Below are 20,410 nucleotides of genomic sequence, written 5' to 3' on the forward strand. Positions count from 1 at the left end.
CTGACAAGTTTTTTACCTGGAAACTCTGCATCACGTCTAAGCTCTGAACATTTCCCACCTGTTTTGGAAACCAAACCCTGTGTTTAACCTCAATTTAGTGTTATCGGATTTGCAAGTAATGCCACCGAGTCAAAAGCCAGTTGTGATGTCAGACTGGTGATTCATATTTTGGTGCCTGGTGCATGCTACAAATTGAGAGTAGCAAGCACTTGGAGCAAAGTGCACTGCTGTTTCTACTATGTGAGAAACCACCTTGATTCTGTGGTTATGTCAGTGGAGCTGAAACCAGCCCTTTACAATTGGAATTGCACTGTTTGGTTTGAGATTTTATTTAGATTTTTTTTTATAATTTGATATTTCAAAAACAAACACACACAATAAACGCTTTACAGAGAACATCCAACATACTGATGTTAATGAGACACATGGATGTCGATTCACCAAAAGGTCACTGATAGCAGAAGCGATGACACAAAGCCTTTAATTCCCTTAACTCTAGTGACCTTTCAGAATTAATCCCAGTCCCACTGGTATCCCTCAATTCCCAGAGATGTTCTCCTGGGAAAGTACAAGAAATAAAAACTACATGATCTAAACAACTCCTCTAGAGACCTGTTTTTGATTCTTCTGTTTCCTTCTGGCCCTTACGCCCCACGGTAGCAAAGGCAGGCCAGAATGACAAATGTGAAAGCCATGAATACATCAACTACACCTAGCAATAAGAAGACCTCCACATCACAAGATTTTAGTCGTCAGAACATCACACACTTCAGCAGAGTTCAGGCACCACACATAAGTACAGGAAGGCCACATAGACTATCTCTAACCAATGGCTACTAACCATGTTACTTCCCTAACAGAAGCAAAACAGTCACTAAAGCCATCCAGTGTCACTCCCTATCACCAGACTTGAGGAAGTCAACATTGCTTTTCATTCATCCACGAGGAGCGCAAACAGTGCTACTGCATAGGTTTCCAATCTCCAACCCGCTCTAGGCAGAATGCAATACACAATCCTATAAATGGCCCAAAAGAGAGGTCCGCAACATGCCACGGCACAATTCACAGTCTAGGTTGCATTGGAAACCTCTGAATGTGGTGAAAGAGAACAAATGGACATCCATGAGCACAATGTTGCAATATAGTGTACTATACAAATGTTGATAATGTAACATAGGAAACGAGAACAGTTCAGTATAATACTAAATATGTGATAGGTAAGAGGTTAAACAATTGCAATCCCTGCATATTGATATACATGTTACTGTTCTGTAATAGCATAATACAATATAACAAAATGTTAAGGCTTACAGCGTACCTTCAGGTGATTCACTGTTTTGTATATTTCCGTTGGATAAGCACTGTTAACATTTTTGGCAGTTCATAAGTAACATATGGCCTATTAATTTCTCTCTCGTGTTGATAGTAAATAAGCATTCCAAATTTTAAAATATTTTCTGAATTATGCTGTTCCTGCTGGTATGTATCCAAATGAAGTCGGCTATTAATATGCCACTTGCTATCAAAATGTAACAACCCTAGATTTGAGTGGAAACACCACACATTCAGGAATACTAAGCAGTCTGGGGTTTCTTTTAAGTGTTTATGATCATGGTACAAGCCCACATTTTAAAGTGGGAGACAGCAAAGTGTGGATGCCTGAAAGTTCATTAACGCAGTGGATAGCTTAATAGAGAGAGGTTTTTTTAATTTCTGCTGCTGTGAGAACTAGTCTTCTCTCACCTTCTCACTGCTTCCAGTTTGTGGGCCTGCGTAAGAAATATAAATCCCTTGGAATAAATACACTTACACTTAAATTTTGTAAGTATGGAATGTACCTACACGTTACGTGAGTTATGGCTGTAGTGAAGTAATAATGGCCAATTCGGACATTAAAATTTAAACTCTACTTAAATCATTAATCATTCACTAACTGCATAATGAATGATACCATACATGATTGCACTTTAACTTAAACTCCTCAGGTCCCAAGAGGGCAACTTCAACAAACAACTGATGAAATAAAGCAATAGAATCTGTTTGAAATTCACTATGTATATTCTTCTGATTTACACAGGAACAAAATCCACTATTTTAACTTTCAAATGAATCTATATATATCCTATTAAGAATGAAAAAGTGTTGTAAATTAATATTGTTAGTATGTATTTAAAATAGGACCTTTTTGTTAAACTCTGTAGCTGACTGACTAGGTTTCGTAGGTGTCCACAGTATCTTGTAAATTCCATTCTAATCAGGTGACTGCAAATGTTTATGACTGCAAAAATTCCTTGCATAAAAAAAAAACATTTAGCATACATCTGCTTATTATTGGGTTAATGCACTTATTTTGTCATCTATTGTTGTATTGTTACTTTGCTAGTGTGAAAGTTAGCCTATCTCTGTTTCTGTCAGTTGCTTTTGAAGTATCAGGAGTATAATTATACTCTAGTACAGCTTTCACAAACCTTTTAGAAACGCAACCCATTTTTTCAGAACAACAAACATGAGCTACCCACCTACATTTAATGGATATGAGGTGGGGTGATTTAATAATGTAACTAAAGCCTTGTGTGGTAGGTAGCAAATTGTCATTTACAGAGAGCACATTTTCCATTGAAAAAGTTCCTAAATTTGCAAACTCTTATGATTCTACTGATGATAAAACTACATAGCCCCCAAATGATAATGTGTGGAGATTGTTTAAAAAAAAAAAATCTTATTGTGTTTTCTTCCAAACAAACAGTATGTAGAACGACACATAGATCAACCAAACCACTGATTGCTGTGGCATGCAGATACATAGGATACTTCGAGTGACAGTGTCAGACATAAGCCAGACTAAAGTCATTGAACATTCAGTTTGAAAATGTCATAGCTACATTCCTAGACCACACAGACCACATTCATTCCTGGGTCTATCCTCCCTCCCCCCCCCTTTCACTCTCCATCTGCTTCAGACCAGTAGTCCTGTATCTTTGCAAACATCTGAGTAGCACCCCCTCTCTGTGTTCTTGGCTCGTCTGGCTGCACCACTCCATATTGGATTCCCAGTCTTTCAGTGTCGGAATCTGTAAACAACCTCAGCAGCTTATCATGTTCCTCTTTGCCACTGCTAGTGCTACATTGCAGAGCGAAAGTGTGTAACTGTCTGGGGTCACCTCCCTTCAAATACCCAGGCAGACCAATCGTGGAAATCACTTTTCTGTGAATATTTATTTGTGCACCATTACGTAAAGTGTCTTGATTTGTTTTGACCCTATTAAAATCTATGTTTCCAGGATGCTTAAGAATTACAAAAAATTGCTTCATTTTTGTTTCATAACTACTGGATGCATATGGGTCATTTATAGGTATTTACATTTTGTTGTGTGTTAGAAAAACAACATCCTACATTGTCAAATAATTCATTTTAAAACCTCCTCTCCCTTTGCAGTCAGATAAAGAAAAATAAACACCAATACCCATATTATAATAAGAAATCAGCCTGACCTTTGACCTCTGTTTTTGAATCACACCAAATGTGACAAGTTAAACACAGAATTTAAATGTATCCCTATTTATTGCTCGAACTTTCGCGACTCACCAAAAAATCAGCTTGTGACATACCCACAGTTTGGTAAACACTGCTCTAGGAATATATGAAGTTTAGCAACTTGACATCCATTTGGTTTGAACGTCAGGATTTTCAGTTTAGGCCTGTCCTTACTGTGCCGACTGAAGAATATAAATAAGGTTGTTCAACTGCATTACATTGTTTTATTAGAACAACTACTTGATTGTATCATGTCTATAAAGAACTCGACGAATCTAAGTAAAAGTGCAAGTAAAAGTGTTGTGAACGATTATCTTCTGCTCTGCACTGTGCCATGCTGTTGCAGTCATTCCAAACTGATTTTACTAGTGGACTCTCTCCTCATCCAGCACTTGGCTGAGGCTTGCAGTCAAAAGGGACTGATTGGTGGGTTGGAGGAACTATTTAGTGGCACCAGTTGTCTTGTGAGAATCACAGTTTGAGTTTTGCCAATCGCATCTGGCATTTGTGTGTGCCAATGGTGATAAATGGCTTATGGCACTTGGCCAGCTATAACATCTGGAGGCTTCTACACCTGCATGTAACTGCACATGCTAAAATAACTCCATTTCTGTTATTTGTATGTCAGAACAGAGTCATGTTGGACTAGGGACATTCCATTGTATTATCATTATTATTATTTTTATTAGTATTTCTGTTATTGTGATCATTATTATTGTTATTCTATTGCTAATTATTATTATAGATATTTCTTTATTATTAGCATTATTATTATTATTAGCATTATTGTTGTCATTGTTATAGTTGTATTTTTATTATTTGTATTAGATTGTATTATTTGTATTATTAGTAGTATACCAGTTTGAGAAAACATCTGAAGGCTGGTTTTGGGGTCTTTCAGGAGCTCTTTAGACCAATTAAATCAGAAACTATCCCTGTTTTTTCTGAAATCTGACTTTGGGAAGCCCCTTTATGGTCCTACTCACTAGATAGATGTACCACTCCATTGAAGATGGTCAGAAATCTGACTATTTTGATGGATGCTAACCTTGCATTTGATTTACATAATGGTGCACTGACCAATGTCTGTAAATTCACTCTACTCACTACTAAATAGACCTTTTTATTTTAAACTTGTCACAGAAATCACAGTAGTCCACACATTTCTGCAGTCTAGACTAGATTTCTGCAACCTAATTTATTTAGGCCTTCCGAAAATTAGATGGGAACCCTAGATAAGATCCAGAATGCCACTTTGGGATTCATTATAAATCCACACAAAGAGAATGGTATATCTACCTACCTACTTCAACACAGGGATGTGGAATTCCTATTGCCTGACACCCGGCACATATTGTTTGGGGTCAACGGCAACAAGTTTACATGTTTATTTTGTCCTTGGAACAAGTAGGCCCAATCCCCTGCATCTCAAATACTTTGGCTGCCAGTTTACAGAGAAGGGAACTCTCTGCAGTTGAGGTAATGTGTGTGTTCATACATGAATGCTGTTTGAACTTGTATCTATGGTTAATTTATGCAAAGCCTTTATTATTAGGGTGAGCACTGTAAATAAACATTTTAAGGTCACCCTACACTACTGACAGTAGTTCCAGAAAAAAAAAAGTGTACACACTTGTTTGAAAAGTTTAACAATATGAGGGTAAGTATATAGTGAGCAAGAGTGATGATTCTTTGCTTTCAAAATAAAATGTTCATAAAAAAATGCAAGTAGGAAAAAAAATACATTTTGCTACTATGAAATTTCAGGTGCTATTTGTTTGAAACGTCATTAAGTAAAATGTGTTGATGCATGCTATTATTTAAGAAAAATATTCCTAATGGAAAATCAGTGTAACCATTTTCAACAAAACTATGCAAAGCATGGAAATAAACAAGCACTGGCAAAGCCAACCAATCCAACATTTATTGTGAGTCTTTTGGTTATATCAATGCATGTCTTGTTTTGACTTGGCTTTTGTAACACTTTATTGTTGTGGAAGCTGCCAGGGCTTCACCATTGTAATGAACACTGTCAAAAAGCAACACATTGCCACCAGTGGTGTAACAAACGCCCCCAAAGCCCCTGTGGTGCGGGGGAACCCCTCCAGAGGGCCCCCTCAGCACAGCACCTGCCCTGAGTGAGTCTGAAGGGGGGGCCCCCTCCATGTCCTTTGCAGATGCACCCCCTCCGGTTTCGTTATGACAGTGATTGCCACAGTAGTTCCTGGCACTGAGCACAACTACTTTGTGTGCCGATAAGCTACTTGTGCAAGAGCAGAATGCGATCACTCGCAGTAAAGCCAACCCATAGATAGATAAGGGAAGTTTATAGGAAAAAAAAACGCCTTGATTAACGCCAGACCTAAATAAGGACCCAGTACTTAAAGAAAGTCACAAAAGTGCACCCATGGTAATTATCTTTGAATTAGTGTCTTTCACAAATTTACAAGAACTTACAGAAGTAGACCAGGAAATCATACCCCTAGAAAATGTTTGGGAACTGTATTTTAGCACAAGCGAATATGCATGTATAGATCTGCTCATGTGAAAATCTGTTGAGCATTTACGAGTTCAATTTCCCTCCAACTACTTTTTTGCCAACCCTGGAAGAACTTCTACTTCCTCCATTGTGAGGAGTACATTTCCAAGCTCTCTAAGTATGGGAAAAGATTATAGGAGAGCTGGTGAAAATCCTTAAACATGCAAGTTAGTAGGTTTGTAGACTCTTAGGCATTCCAGCCCTGGAACTATTGCTTACTGCTTCCGCCAGCCTCAGTATGTAGATCTGCAAAAAGGTGGCAAAATAAGGAAATTGCTCTAGTAGGGATTGAAATTGCAACTATTCAAGCACTACTATAGTAGTAATCCTGGGATAATCAGAGAGGCTATTATCCAAGCTCTTACATAATGAGATTGCTGCCATCATTTGTTGCCGAACTACATGGCGCCCAAAGGGACAAGTAGATTTCTTTTTACAGGACAAGTAGATTTAAGAAGTAACCTATCCCAAGGACAAGTAGATGTTTTATTAAATTTCACACCCCTGCTCAACAACTGCACTGGTGGCAGATCACCAGATGCATCCAATATAAAGTAAAGTACATGCTATTTAAGATTCATAACAACACTGAGCTCTCCTTTAAACCAGGAATGTTCACCATCGCCATCCCTAAATAAAACAACACAAAAGCTTGTAAGAAGAACTTTCTGATTGGCAGCAACAGAAATGTGTAATTGTCTTCCACTTTTTAGACCGGACCCTCTTCAGCTAGATTTCGTATTGTAATTTTCATTTATTACTGAGGGATCCATCTATTTCAGTACCCACTGCTCCTCTGCCTAGTTTTATACAATAGTGCCAGTAGGCTCCCAGTGAGTGTATGTTGAGCTTCAGAAAAAAAAACAAATAGTAATAATGTGTAGTGCATAACACAATAAACGCCCTCCATAGCTCATATTTGTTATGTGACACAAGCAGACTGGCCGCTCACCTAATCACACATCATCCATCTCCCCAAACTTGGCACTGGCTGTTAGTTCAGTTAAGCCCATAATTATGTCATTTCAGATGTAGCCACACAACTTTTTATGTGTAAATTCTCACTAATCTGTCTGTATGTATGCCCTTACACGTTAGCTCTTACCACACCGTCAATATGTAATGGAATTTTAATTGCTATACTTACCTGCTGTGCACATGGCAAGAGATATGCTTGCAAGCTGTTATTTCTAAAATAATATTTGAAACGCCATCAAATTGTTTTTCATCATTATAGTGGATGTTCTGTTTCTTTAGAAATGCTGCATACGTTGTGGTTGCTTATATAGTTATAGTTTATATTTCATAACCTAAGTGCAGCACAATGAATGTTGCAGAACTCGCCAGGGAGATCATCCTTACAGCATCCTGAGCTGTATTTTTGTTTATCAATTTTAAACTACTAATCATGTGTGAGGACTGAAGGCCCAAACATCATTGCGGGTGGAAGAGTCAATGCCAAACACCCTTTTCTAAAGTGAGTCCTAATATGCTTGGAACTCAGTTGTGCAGCTAACTTTGCCTTGGCCTGAAAGTTGTGGGGTGCTGCCCGCCCACTGCAGTGTTTCCTGTTTCCTGGAGGGGGTCAGCCTTCATCTGCATACCTATCTACTTGAGTATCAGCAGATGTCAGCCTAAGGTAAGTGATCAGTGCTGATGCATTAGCTCATCGTGACATTTCTCAAACCCCATAATCATCTTGAGGGTTTCAGATCCTTACCCCCCATCAGAGTTACCTTCATCCTGCCTAATTGATCCAGTCACTTCAGTTGGACCTCTCTCAGTGCCGCTCTAATGCCATCATTTGTCATATCCATCTTAAGGACACAATTATTGGAGCCATAACAGGTTGAGAAATATGCAGTTTACTAAAAGTACACATACATGTCATCATGATGTTAACCACAGCTTGTTGCATTGATGGTGCATTTGGTTTGGAGTGGAGGAGAAATGTGCTGCACATTGCTAGCTAGGGCCAACAGTGTATTGGTGGGAGGTTGCAGATGGTAGTTGTTTGCTGTTAGGTCAGGGCACATCTGAACAACTGTTAATTGTTCATGGGGGAATACGTTTATCTATCTTTCAGATATGCCCCTGAAGCCTCTCATGCATTATGCTACTGCCCTCTATGGACAGGTGTAGTGTCACTATCCAGCATGTGCCCCCGAAATAGATATGGAACTCCTGAAGGGTGTCACGTGAAATAACAAGATAGTGAAAAAGGTACTGTGAGTGCTAACTAAGTCTAAACTATCTTGACTTCATGTTAGCAACTTCACTGTTTCTCATACAGGGATGAGGAAGTAGTGATGTGCTAAGCAGCAGATTCTGACTGCTTGTATGCCCTTAGAACAGCAGATGTAAGTCCATTGTGCTTACAGGCACCAATGTGCAGTGACTCTACATTACACTGTATACATGCCTGCTCTTGCTCAACTGTAAGAAAGTTGGGACTATCCTGCTGATCAGGTATGGCTGCAGGAGACAGCTGTGCTTGCGAAGCTCAGGTGAGAAAGATAGGTGCAGATGTGACATGAGCAAACCTCACAAGTAATAGCAGAATCCTTCTCTCTTGATTTGCCTTTCTGAAGCAGGTGTGAATACATGCTAGTTTGGATTATTGAGAGTAAGATGTTTGTAGCAAAAGGCAGTAAAATGCATGCTGCATGTGCAGGTTCGCTGGGAATAGATGTGTATTGAGATGTGAACCTCTCTAGAAAGAACTAGCAAAACTTCTGGAGCCACTACCAGCCCTAATCTTCATGACAACATGCAGGCAAAGTATCAGAGCGATTGGGCTATGTTGCTTGTAGTGTTCTGAATAAAGGAGGGACTGTCAAGGCCCAGGGGTCTGGAGGGGAATCCCTGGATCTCAGAAACAAAGTGAAAGAGTCTGTGATTGGAGTCCAGCATGAGACAGCTCAGCCTTGGCGGCCAAGGAGGTGAGACCACTATGCCACTGTAAGCCACTTAGGGTTATCCATCTTTTATATCATGGACACCATCCCTCATTTTCCATCTTATTTGACTTTACTGGTGTGCCCCCCCTACCTTGTGGAGAAGTGTGGCTCAATGGTTAGAGCGGCAGACCCTGAAGCAGAGATCTGGCTCAAGACCAGGGTTCAAATCCCTCTTCGGCAGGTCTTGGGCTCAATTCCCCTTGACCAGATAATTCTCGCCTCGGTGCCTAATCTAATTCATGGGTCCCACTCTGCAACTCTGGGCAATAGCTTGCTTAATCTCCACAACGGCCCCAACAGCGCTTGGATGCCTGGCTTCACCCTGGGGGTGCTCAGGAGTGGGCGCCTCACAGGGAAAAAGCCAGGAGGGGTTCCATAGCGGTATGAGTACAGCGCCTTGAGACCCTAACGGGTGAGTAGTGCGCTATACAAATGCTAATTTACATTTACATTTTACCTCTCTGTAAATGCTCCATTCTCAATTTTATGCCTGGTATCTGCTCATAATTTCCATCACTTCCACTATTTTATCATCAAAAGTGGAATGTACAAAGCTGTATTGATTCTGTACTGTCTAGCAAGCTATAGATATTGCTTTCATCAGTATTATTAAGTAAAGAGCTCAAATGGAAACACAGTTTAGCCAAGAGCAGACAGACAAATGCTTCAAAGACGCAGCAGTGTCCCAGGTGCCCCCACCAATGACATTATTAAAACTGGCACATTCCTGATGTGGCAACAAACCCCACCTCTGGCAGAGATTTTTAATGAACGTTATTGGTTATTAGGGATAGCACATAGACAGTACATCACGTACAATTCTACATTGAGCATCATGTCATCTTGCAGTCCTCATTTTCCGCACACAATCTGGAACACAAATAAATGCACAGTGCACGAAGTCATACCCATTAGGGGAACGTACAAAGAGAAAACAAGGTCTTCAAAGAGTCTATGACACATATTAGCATCACAGGAGATCATACAGTACGGCCTCTCCTAGACTACAGTAATGCGAAGAAAGAACCGTCCAGAGTATTTTTGTTCCCAAAGCCAATTTGTAACAACTGAAACCCCTCCACACCCCATTGTCTGCTTTTGTGTTAGGCCTCTACAGTAGCTGTAACACAGAAGCATGGTAGACAGTCTATAAATGCTTGTGGCAAACTCATTTAGAATCCTGAGCCCCATCCACTCATATTCAACATTCTCAGGATGTGAGAAGTGTATCATGTATTCCCATCACCGGAGGTGGTCAAGTCCTGCAACTCTTGTAGCTCAGACAGCACAGCCGACCAAACTCCTAACTCATCTTCAAGCCTATCGTTCCTATGAATGTGTCTTATCTGCACCTCACCCGCAATAGCCCATTCAGAGACATCTTTCAGCCATGCTGTATTTGCAGGGGGTATCAGATTGAGCCACACAATGGCTATGTGCTTCTTCGCCAGCACCAGCCCAAGGAGGACAAACTTCCTGCTTCATTTTGTTCTTCAGAGGTGAGGGAAGAAGTCCCAACAATACCTGCCGGATCACCACCTGCATGTCCTACCCCAATGCCCTATTTAGATTGTGTAAAATGTCTTGCCATTAGAGCAAGGAGAGGCATGTCCACACCATATGCAGAATGTCTGCTGTTTGGGCCCCACAGTGTGCAAAGCGGGCTGGTCGAGTGGCGTAGATATCATGTAGTGTTTGTGGAGCGAGGTAGGTCTGGTGTACAAAATTATGTTGTAGGAGTTCAAGGCGAGCATTGGAGCTGATGTCCATACCCCCTTGTGGCTCTTGACTCAATCTTTAGTTGATAAGTGTTCCCCGGTATGGTTTCCCACTTGGTCTGTATAGGAAGCAGTACCTGTGGTAGATCATCACACAGGGCTAGGTATAGGTGAGAGATCAACCTACGGCCCTGAGCTATTTCAAGCATTGTAATCAATGTACTGGACCTGGGAGGTTCATCAGGAAAGGATGTCCATCCCTCACGAGCTGTTCCCAAGATCTCAATATACTGAAGTTATTGATCGACATCCAGGGAAAAAGTGGCAATGGCCTCCTCCTTTGTGATGAAGCACTGTCCGGGATATAGGGCAACCATTTCCATCTCTGCAACAACGTAGAGTTGATAATCCGTAATAATGGTTGTACCGCCCATAAGAGGCATTTCTGATGGATACAACTACCTGTGGATTCCTCACCTAATGAATACTCCCATGGCGCCAGCATTCGACGGAAATCTTCTTCCTAGCTTCTGCACGTCGACGAAGACGTCACATTTGCCCACGCGATGCAGTCTGACGTCATACAGGCAATAAGAGGTCCTCGCCGACGTCAGTTCCCTTTTTTCCGTGCCATTCGAAACGGTTATCTTCGAGGGAGCTACTGTTGCTTTCGAAGTTACAGTGTGTTTTTCTGCTGCGTGTTTTTTCTCTGAGGTTACTATGTCTCAGAGGAAGTCTGGTTTCAAGCCCTGTCGGGAGTGTGGGGACAAGATGTCCGTTACTGACCCACATTCGGACTGCTTGTGGTGCTTAAGTTCCGACCACGACGTAGCCACATGTGATTCATGTCAACACATGAATCCGAAAGCCCTGAAGGAGCGTGAAGCCAAACTCTTTATGGCGAAGTCGAAGAGAAAGGAGAAGAGACATCATAGAAAGTCCTCCTCACCGAGGTCTCATCGGCGTCATCGAGACTCCTGGCGCCGTCGGGACTCACGACGCCATTCGAGCAAGGAGAGGTCTCGATCGAGGTCGCCGTCGGCTCGGCGTCGGAAGACTTGGGAGGTCAGTCCCACAGTTACTCCACATCCATCCATCGACGCCGTTGCCTTCTCCGGCTTCGCCGACGTCACCTGGGCAGACGTCTTCAGTGGTTGAGGTGCCACAATCTCAGGTGTTCTCTCCGGCGTCGCAGACGTCGAGGCCGGCGTCGGGTCGCCTTCGATCCAGGCACCCCAGTATCCGGCTTTCCCGGCCCCTGGAGCCGATAATACCGCATTTTTAAATGCGATGTTCACCATCTTCCAACAGATGGCTCCAGGCAGTGCTCCGACTGGTCCTTCGGGCCCGTTGGCCTTCAGCTTGGGTGCTCCGGCGCCGCTACGGCCAGCACCCTTCATGCCCTTTCTCCCCTTGGGGAATGTGGGCTCGGCGCCGGTGTCGGCTCCGGTGGCTCCAGAGGTTTCGGCCCCAGAGGCTTCGGCTCCATCGACTTCGGGGTTTCGGCCAGTGACCCCGTCAGGACCATCTGAGACTCCGAGACGCACCTCTCTCCATCCGGCTCCTAGCTCGGCGTCGAAGCTTCCTGTGGCGCCGGACATGGCGCCGGACATGGCGTCGGATGGATCCGGCGATCGGCGCCGTTCCTCGACTTCGGCAGACGCCATGTCGACGCCGCGTATTGAGGAAAGATTACATTCTAGGAGACGTGCTCTCCGTCTCTTGGAGGAACAGGAATATCAACAGGTCCTGGAAGATGGTGAAATTGAGGATTCTGAAGGTCTTCATGGACTGGATACAGCTAGTGGCCTTGATACTTCCCCTGAGTGGGACTTGTCATCTCCAGAGAAGTATACTGAGGAGGCAGCCACTTTTCATGCTGTAGTAAGGAAGGCGGCTAACTTCCTTGAACTGCCTTTGCCGGTGGCTGAGGCAAAACAAAATTTACTAACTGAGGTCTTACATCCGGCCTCTACTGCAGCAGAGCCTATTTTACCATTCAACGAGGCTTTGCTTGAACCGGTATTAGAGGTCTGGAAGAAGCCGGTATCTTCCTCGGCTGTTAATAGATCTGTGGCCAGGAGGTATCGGGCTGCACCATCTGACCCTGGCTTTCTGTCCAGACATCCTACGCCGGAGAGCTTGGTGGTTCAGGCTTCCTGCTCTGCTAGATCTGCGCCTGGATCTTTTCCAACAGTGCCGGGGGACAGATACTCCAAAAAGTTGGACTCGCAGTCGAAGAAAATATTTTCATCTTGTAGCATGGCGCTGAAGTCCACCGGCGCTACATGTATCTTGGGGAGGTACATCTATGCTCTTATGGACGAGATAACATCATCGCATACAGAGCTTCCTCAAGGACTCTTGAATATCGTGTCGGATGCTCAGGCTGCTGCAACCCAGGTTATCCAATCTGGGTTGGATACAACTGACTCAGTGGCTAGAGCGATGGGCACGGCGGTGGTTGCGAGGAGACAGGCTTGGCTTCGCAACTCAGGGTTTTCTTCGGACGTGCAGTCGACCCTGTTGGACCTCCCGTTTGATGGGGACAAACTTTTTGGTGCCAAAGCGGATTCGGCCTTGGAGAGGTTTAAAGAAAGCAGGGCCTCGGCCAAGTCATTAGGACTGCAAGCCGCTTCTTCTGCCTCCTCCAGGTTTTTTAGGAGGTTTCGAGGATTTGGTTGTGGCTCATCCTCCTCTTCCTTTCGGGGGAGATTCCAACAACCTACCTCCTCTCTCACCTTTAGATCAATTAGAGGGAGGGGTAGGGTCCGTACCAGGGGAGCCTCTCAGCAGCACTCTGCCTCTTCCTCGTCCTCTGGAGGGGTGCAGCAGGGGAAGCAGCCTTAGGCTTCCACCAATTCCCACTCACTCCTCTCCTGTAGGGGGAAGGTTACTGCATTTTCTTCACAAGTGGGAAGTTATCACATCAGACACCTGGGTTACCAGCATTGTGGGAAAAGGCTACACCCTTCCCTTTCGGGAGTTTCCGCCCCCCATCCCGCCCCGCCCATCTTATTGTTCGAAAGAACACCTCCTGTTGTTAGAACAGGAGGTTCAAGTCCTCCTTTCAAAGGGCGCAGTGGAGTTGGTTCCAGAGCAGGAAAAGGGTCAAGGTTGTTACTCAAGGTACTTCCTGATTCCCAAGAAGGATGGTCGATTGCGACCAATCCTGGACATTAGGATTTTGAAATGGTTCCTCAAACAGGAAAAGTTCAAGATGCTGACCCTAGCTCAGGTGCTTTTGGCGTTGAACAAGGGAGATTGGATGGTGTCTGTCGAATTGCAGGATGCTTATTTTCACATCCCGATTCTCAAGTCGCACAGGAAGTATCTCCGTTTTGTGGTGGGGTCGCAGCACTATCAGTTTGCGGTCCTCCCTTTTGGGCTTACTTCAGCACCTCGAGTCTTCACGAAGGTGATGGTGGTTGCGGCAGAGCTCAGGAGGAAGGGGATAGCAGTATTTCCTTACCTAGACGACTGGTTGATCAAAGCCAAGTCCCCGGAGCTTGTGTTGCATCATCTACAGTCGACAACCCAGTTGTTGTTCGATCTGGGCTTTTCGGTGAATGTGCCCAAGTCTCACCTAGAGCCCTCTCAACGCCTCCTGTTCATAGGGGCAGTATTGGATACAACATTGGATCGAGCCTTTCCTCCGCCTCAGCGGATTCAAGATATTCAGGAGTTGGTTCCAATGTTTCGAAGTGGAGCGGTCGTTCCAGTCCTCAAGGTCCTTCGTCTGCTCGGCCTGTTTGCCTCCTGCATACTGTTGGTCACGCATGCTCGCTGGCATATGAGGGCTCTTCAGTGGTGCCTCCGAAGGCAGTGGTCTCAACACAAAGGAGATCTTGAAGGTTCTGTCAAGATCTCCAGAGATGCTGCCACGGACTTGAAGTGGTGGATTGCGGCCGACAATCTTTCTCAAGGAAGGCCGTTCACGCAGTCGCCACCAGTGATCACGGTCATAACGGATGCTTCCACTCTAGGGTGGGGAGCTCATCTGGGGGATCTGGAGATCAAAGGGCTTTGGTCTCCAGAGGAACAGATTTTTCATATCAATCTGTTGGAGTTGCGGGCTGTACGTCTGGCTCTCAAGGCCTTCCTTCCATCCCTTTGCGGTCAGTCGGTTCAGGTCCTGACGGACAATACTACCGCGATGTGGTATATAAACAAGCAGGGAGGAGTAGGGTCGTACCTTCTCTGCAGAGAAGCTCTTCGACTATGGTCCTGGGTAAAGGACCATCAGATTTGCTTGGTAGCGAATCATCTGGCCGGAGTCTTGAATGTATGTGCGGACGGTCTCAGTCGCCATTTCTCGGCCGACCACGAGTGGCGTCTCCATCCAGATCAAGTCCGTCTGATCTTCCAGTTGTGGGGAGTTCCTCGGATAGATCTGTTTGCCACCCGGGAGAACTCGCACTGTCCGTTGTTCTGCAGCCTCCAGTATCCGGTGCAGGGGGCGTTGGGGGATGCGTTTCAGAGAACCTGGTGCGACCAGTTGCTTTACGCGTTTCCCCCCATACCCTTAATTCCTGGAGTATTGAGGAAAATTCGCCAAGACCGGGCCCAAGTCATTTTAATAGCTCTGGATTGGCCAAGGAGGGTGTGGTATTCCGACCTTCTCCAACTCTCAATGTGCCCTCCGCTCCGTCTCCCTCTCAGGGCAGACCTCCTCTCGCAGTCGCAGGGGCAGGTTTTACACCCCAACCTCCAGAGCCTGCACCTTCATGCCTGGAGATTGAACGGGGCAACCTGAGTTCCTTCTCTCTCCCACCTGATGTAGTGGATGTTATCTTAGCGGCCAGGCGACACTCCACTAAAACTATCTACGCTAATAGGTGGTCTAAATTTGTGGTATGGTGTGGGGAGAGACAGATTGATCCCTTACGTGCTCATATGTCAGATGTTTTATCTTTTGCTTTGTCTTTAGCGCAGAAAGGTTGTGCAATGGCTACTATTAAAGGTTACTTGTCTGCCTTGTCAGCCTTCATTTGTCTTCCAGACCAACCATCGTTATTTAAATCTCCTACTTAGATTTTTGAAGGGCCTTATGAATAAATACCCTCCAAAACCTTTCGTTATGCCTCAATAGGATTTGTCCTTGGTCCTGACTTTCCTTATGGGGTCCCCTTTTGAGCCTATGCATTCTTGCCCCTTAAGGTTCTTAGTTATTAAAACAGTTTTCCTGGTGGCCATAACATCTGCAAGGAGAGTGAGTGAGTTGCAGGCTTTATCGGTAAAACCCCCTTATACAACTTTTTATGGGGATAAGGTGGTGTTGAGGACCAAGGCTGCTTTCCTTCCGAAGGTTGTTTCACCCTTTCATTTGGCCCAGACAATTACTCTGTCCACGTTCTATCCTCCGCCTCATCCTTCAAAGGAAGAAGAGAGACTTCATCGCTTGGACCCAAAGAGGGCGTTAAGCTTCTTCATAGACAGAACGAAGGATTTCAGGCTGGATGATCAGCTTTTCATCGGATACGTGGGCAAGAGGAGAGGAAAGGCAGTCCACAAGAGATCACTCTCCAGGTGGGTTGTTCTTTGCATTAAAATTTGTTACTCTTTAGCAAAGAAGGATCCTCCTGATGGTATTCCACCAGGGCTAAGTCGGCCACTTCGGCCTTGGCTAGGGGTTTTCCTGTGGTCAACATCTGCAAGGCCGCAACTTGGTTGTCCCTTCACACTTTTGCGAAACATTACTGCTTGGACTCTGAGGTTAGAAGGGACGGCCATTTTGCACGGTCAGTGCTGCAGGATTTCTTGGTTTGACCATTCAGGCACCTCCGGGCGCGGTACTGCTTTGGGACGCTATTCATTAGGTGAGGAATCCACAGGTAGTTGTATCCATCAGAAGAACGAGTTACTTACCTTCGGTAACGACTTTTCTGGTGGATACATTAGCTACCTGTGGATTCCTCACGGTCCCACCCACCTCCCCGTTGCCTTTTTGGTCTTACCAAGTAATCCTTGAGTGTGCTCCTCTTGGTCTTTAGGACTGCAATAGATTATGTATATATGGATATTTGTATATATTTATTTTTGTATATACATATTTAGTGTATATATGTATTGTTTAAAAAAATAAAAAAATAAGAGGTTTTATTAAATCTATAGCCATCTTCTTGCAAAGATGTGTAGTTTACAATGTTATGGGATGTTGCCTTTATCTTTCATTGCATTGGATTATTGTTCTCAGGCTCGTAAAAAATGTTGGTACTGACGTCGGCACGTCGGCGAGGACCTCTTATTGCCTGTATGACGTCAGACGGCGTCGCGTGGGCAAATGTGACGCCCTCGTCGACGTGCAGAAGCTAGGAAGAAGATTTCCGTCGAATGCTGGCGCCATGGGAGTATTCATTAGGTGAGGAATCCACAGGTAGCTAATGTATCCACCAGAAAAGTCGTTACCGAAGGTAAGTAACTCGTTCATCCGGGGCCTAAGGAGCATGCCGAATAACCTTGCGGACCACTCCCTCCCCAACCCCGCCACCATTTGGTTAACATAGAAGAAGGCGCCATGGAACCCGCGAACCAGGCATCAGGAGGACCGGAAGGGTCCTCCCTCCAGGAGTACGTTGCAGAAGTCGTTCCTCCCGATTATCAACTACATTGAACCAGTGGGCTGCCATAAAATAGAGTTCCAGATGTGAAACTTCAAGCCCCTCTGACTCCATGTTCTCTTTAGGATGGCAAGCACAATATGTCTACTTCAGGGTCCCCAGAGTAGGTCCACTATCACACTGTATAAGGTGCGAAAATAATAACTGGGTAAGGTATACAGTGTACTCTTTAGGGTATAGAGGTAATATGGGAATGCTATCATTTTCACAATAGCATGCTGCCCATGAGGGACAAGGCAGCTCCCTCCAGAACCTAATTGAAGCACGCAATCCCTCCACTACTCTTCCGACATGTACCTCAAGATACGTCGGGCTGTGTAAGTCAGAAGAACCCCGAGATAGCAGACATCCATCATCACCAAGGAGAATCCCACCCTAGGTAGCTCATCAGCCGGGATTTCCACCAGTCTCCCCAGTGGGAATAATTTAGATTTGTCCAGGTTAACACACAGACCTGAAAGCTCCCCAAAAACCTGCATGGCACTGAGCAGGATAAGCGGCAAATACGTTAGTTGCTTTAGACACATCAGGGTATGATCATCGTAATGGCTCATCTCTCTTAGTGATATGTCCCTCGGACCCTTCAGCCATCGCAGGGTCTCCGCCGAGGGCTCCATGGCGATGGTAAATAGGAGCAGTGACAGAGGGCATACTTGTCAAGTGCCTCTGCTTAGACGTAGGGCTCATAGCCGACCCCATTCTAGCACACCCTGCCGTATGGATCAGAGTAGAGGAAGTGAACACACCGGATAAACCCAGGGCCCAAACCCATCTTCCTGAAAATGTGACAAAAGTATATCCAATTTAGGAAATCAAATGACTGCTCTATATCAAGGAGCGCTAAGGCATAATCATCAGTCAAGAGCCGCGGGGCATGATCAACCTGGACCGAGCGTCTCAAATTGTGGAGGGTGTTGCTCTTGTAGATTAAACTAGATTGATCTGGGTGTTTTAGGGTGGGCAACTGGGGGAGTAGGGGCTCTGCCAGCACACTGCTAATGATTTTCATATCTATATTTAGGAGCGATATCGGTCTATACATCGAGGCAACTAAAGGATCCCTTCCTGGTTTTAATATCATGACCACTAGCGCCGTCCGCATGGAGGCCAGACCTCCAGAAGCTGGTCGGCCACCATGTCTGTATATTTGTGTTCAAATTCCACAGGCAGACATCACTGCTTGGAGTTCTAGAGGTTTGGGGTGTCTAATTGCATTTAGGATCGCTTCCTTAGAGAGTGGGGGATCAAAGGCCTCTCTAGTTCCCGGGAGCAGAACATATGATAAAAACCTCTGCAGATCTTCAGAAGATCTGTTCAGTATATACATTATTACAGAGATTGTTGTGAAACACCTTAGTAATCGCCATTTGAGTGCAGGCTAGAACTCCCGTTTCAGTGTGCGATGTCAGGATATGGTGCTCAGGGGACACCTGCCGGACCAACATCGCTCCCATCAAATCACCCTCCATATGTAATTGTTGCCTGTAGGCCGTGTAAAAATGCTTTTCGAGCCTGCCCCAATCCTCCAGCAACTCCACCCTATCTGCTTACCAGTCTGGCAGTTTGTGAGGGCAAGAAGGATGTGTAGCCTCCAGCTTTCCCAGTTTCTGTACTTAGAGGCGCATATGACGCTCTAACTGGCGTCGGACCCCGCAGAACATTTTTATACAAATCCCTTGGAGGCCGACCTTCATTGCCTCCTAGTCAAGGAAATTGCAGCTCGCTGAGCCCCAGTAATGTTCTAAAGTGTCATTGACCGTCTGTAGGAAAGTACCATCTTGCCTGGCATGTTACCCCCATTTTTACATGTATGTCAGTTTGTTTTTGCCTGTCTCACTGGGATCCTGGTAGCCAGGACCCCAGTGCTCATAGTTTAAGGCCTGAATGTGTATACCTGTGTAGTGACTAATTTTGTCACTGAGGCTCTGCTAACCAGAATCTCAGTGCTTATGCTCTCTCTGCCTTTAAATTTGTCACTATAGGCTAGTGACCACTTTTACCAATTTTAATTGGCACACTGGAACACCCTTATAATTCCCTACTATATGGTACTTAGGTACCCAGGGTATTGGGGTTCCAGGAGATCCCTATGGGCTGCAGCCTGAGTGAAATAACGCACATGGTATTTCACAGCCATTTTCACTGCACTTAAGTAACTTATAAGTCACCTATATGTCTAACCTTCACTTACTGAAGGTTAGGTGCAAAGTTACTAAGCGTGAGGGCACCCTTGCACTAGCAAAGGTGCCCCCACATAGTTCAGGGCCATTTCCCCGGACTTTGTGAGTGCGGGTACACCATTACACGCGTGCACTACATATAGGTCAATACGTATGTGTAGCTTCACAATGGTAACTCCGAACATGGCCATGTAACATGTCTAAGATCATGGAATGGTCCCCCCAATTCAAATTTGGTATTGGGGTCTCCTATTCACCCCCACCCCCCCGGACACTTTCACAACTCTTGGACTTGGTCCCCTTCCTTTGCAGGTCCTCAGATCCAGGAATCTGTCTTCAGTGCTTTGCAGTCTGTTGTGGTCTTTGCAAAATCCTCTATCACGAGTTTAGTGTGTTTCTGGGGAAATAGTAGTACATTACTCCTACTTTCCAGGGTCTTGGGGTGGGGTATCTTGGACACCCTTAGTGTTTTCTTACACTCCCAGCGACCCTCCGCACACTACACTAGCCTTGGGGTTCCATTCGTGGTTCGCATTCCACTTTCTTAGTATATGCTTTGCATTGCCCCTAGGCTTATTGTATTCTACAGTGTTTGCACTACTTTCTGACTGTTTTACTTACCTGATTTTGGTTTGTGTGTATATTTTGTTTATTTTACTTACCTCCTAAGGAAGTATATCCTTTATTTTTAGTCCCTATTTGATATAAGTGGTATAGTAGGAGCTTTGCATGTCTCCTAGTTCAGCCTAAGCTGCTCTGCTATAGCTACCTCTATCAGTCTAAGCTGCTAGAACACTAGTAATCTACTAATAAGGGATAACTGGACCTGGCACAAGGTGTAAGTACCATCAGGTGTCC

The 20,410-nt window shown here is 44.7% G+C and overlaps 1 protein-coding gene across 1 annotated transcript in view; it reads left to right on the forward strand.

The window, feature by feature from the left end:
* The window catches only part of TBC1D8B (TBC1 domain family member 8B), a 783,045-nt gene that overhangs the window by 278,877 nt on the left and 483,758 nt on the right, over positions 1-20,410 (forward strand). The gene's annotated exons all lie outside the window — the stretch shown is intronic.

Source organism: Pleurodeles waltl, chromosome 2_1 (genome assembly GCF_031143425.1).
Source record: "Pleurodeles waltl isolate 20211129_DDA chromosome 2_1, aPleWal1.hap1.20221129, whole genome shotgun sequence".
NCBI classification, from domain to species: Eukaryota; Metazoa; Chordata; class Amphibia; order Caudata; family Salamandridae; genus Pleurodeles; species Pleurodeles waltl.